Raw genomic sequence first — 2,710 nt, forward strand, 5'->3', positions numbered from 1 at the left:
GCTGGGTTTTAAATGACCCATCTCAGAAACAGGAAGAGGGGATCTGTCACTATCATCAAGAAGAAAGAGCCAGGAGTGCAATGCATATTTTGGACCCTGAAATCCCTGTGCATTGAATCTCCTCAATCCAGAGATCAAAATCTGGGACACCAAAGAAGCAGTAGAGGAGTCTAAGCAACAGAACCAAGAGCTAAAGCACAAGACTGAGTAGTAGGCTTGCTGGCGGCACACAGATCAAGTAACGCTGAGTACCTTTTATAGAAAAGAAATTTTTACAACTATATCTGCAAACAAGAATAAGGTAGAAACATACAAACCTAAAATAATCTGCTGGATGTAAAATAGTAGAAAAAATGCTTTAATTCTATATTTGTAGGTCGGCGGTTCAAATCCATGCTCCTTGGAAACCCCATACAAGGTAGCTATGAGTTGGAAGGAGCCTCATTTATGCAATTTGGTGGCTCCAGGCACTTAATTGGGAAGCTAGGTTTGCTGACCAATGGAGTTAGAGCTGAATTCCTTTTAGCTAAGGCTTATAGTAGAAAGAAGTGCCCTTTGAGAATTTATCAGCAGTGCTAAAAAAGTTCAGTAACATTGTCCAAGGAAGGCAAAGACCAGTACAATGGGCCAAGGGACAGGGAGTGACCTGCAGGTAGATAATGACTTGAAAGAGACTGTCCTGCCCAAAGAATTGTATCATAAGCATATATGAGCCTGAATTGTGCCCTGTTAATTTCCCTAACATTGTTAGCATGGTGTGTGGATACTATATGGCTATTGTAATGCATTACTGAACCCATTCTGTTGGGAATAGGTCACTACAAGTTGAAATTGACTGAATGGTACCTAACAGCATATAGCAGGGTAGGAAACAGTCTTCATTACCACCCTCACTTCTGACACAACAAGTTCAGTGATGTCCAAGACCACTCTTGGTTTGTATAATTCACTGGAAGTCTCCTAGAACTCACTACAAGCTGTTAGTCCCATGGTTATTTTTTGCTACTGAAAAGGAATAGAGTTTAAATAAGCCAAAGGAAGAAATACATGAAACTGAGGCCAGAAAAGTTCCAAACATGGAGTTATTTATGTTGTCTTTATCCAGCATAGAGTTGGACAACATTCGTTCCCCTGTCAGTGATGTGTGATAATATCCAGAGTATTGTTAATAATACTCGCTTCCCAGATTACCCTGCAATTCTTGGTTTTTGGCCATTTCTGTAGTTAGTAGAAATGACTTATAATTTTTTCCCTAACCTTCCAAAGTCCCCAATCACAGTCTTCATTCCTCAGCCTCTCCTATAATTTTCTAAGGCATTAGTCTCATAATAAATCTGAAAATCACAATTCTCATGGTAGATATCTTTTCTTGAATAAACCCTGATTTATATAGTTATTTTATGTTGTTGTTGCTAAGTGCTGCTGAGTCAGTTCCAACTCATAGCTACCCTGTATGGGGTTTCCAAGGAGCAGCTGGTGGATTTGAACCACCAACCTACAAAAAAAAAGCAATTTTTCTACTATTTTACATCCAGCAGATTATTTTAGGTTTGTATGTTTCTACCTTATTCTTGATTGGGACTATTAGTTGTAAAAAATTCTTTTTTATAAACCAAAATATAATTTGCCAGTGTTGTTGTTGGTAGTGCAGTTGAGTCAGTTCTGACTCATAGTAACCCTATACACAACAGAACAAAACAGTGTCCAGTCCTGCACCATTCTTCCAATTATTGTTATGCTTGAGCCCATTGCTGTTGCCACCATACCAAATCTTCTTGTTGGGGGTCTACCTCTTTTTCATTGACATTCCACTTTACCAGGCATGATGTCTTCTCCAAGGACTGGACCCTTCTAATAATGTGTCTGAAGTATGAGAGACAAAGTCTCATTATCTTCACTTCGAAGGAGCACACATTTGTTTGTTATTCTTCTCCAACACCATAAATCAAATGCATTAATTCTTCAGTGGTCTTCCTTATTAACTGTCCAACTTCCACATGCATATATTGTTGTTGTTGTCAAGTGCCATCAAGTCAATTCCAACCCATAGCGACCCTGTACAGGGTTTCCAAGGAGCAGCTGATGAGCTTGAACTGCTGATCATGCAGTTCAAATGGCTTTGCAGTCTGGTGCATTAACCCACAGTGCCACATATGAGGCTACTATAAATACCATAACTTGGGTCAGGTGTACCTTACTTCTCAAACAGCATCTTTGTCTTGAACACTCTAAAGAGATCTTGTGCAGTAGATTAGCCTAATGCAAATTATTTGATTTATTGACTGCTGCTTCCATGTGTGTTGATAATGGATCTAAGCAAAATGAAGTCATTGAAAATTTCAGTGTTTTCTCTATTAATTATGATGTTATTCATTGGTCCAGTTCTGAGGAATTTTGATTTCTTTACATTGATGTGCAATACGTATGGAAGGCTGTGGTCTTTAATCTTCATCCATATTTTTGTTCTCCTTGCTTTCAGCAAGCACGGTTGTATCATATCAGGTGGTTAAGGGGTCTTCCTTCAATTCTGATGTCATGTTCTTCTTCATATATCCAGCTTCAGATTATTTGATCAGCATACAAATTGAATAAGTATGGATAAAGAATACAACTCTGGAACACAACTTTCATGATTTAAAACCATTCAGTGTCTCTTTATTCTGTTCGAACAACTGCCTCTTAGTCTACGTACAAATTCTTCATGAGCACA

The sequence above is a fragment of the Chrysochloris asiatica genome, unplaced genomic scaffold (assembly GCF_000296735.1).
Source record: "Chrysochloris asiatica unplaced genomic scaffold, ChrAsi1.0 scaffold00235, whole genome shotgun sequence".
Lineage (NCBI taxonomy): Eukaryota > Metazoa > Chordata > Mammalia > Afrosoricida > Chrysochloridae > Chrysochloris > Chrysochloris asiatica.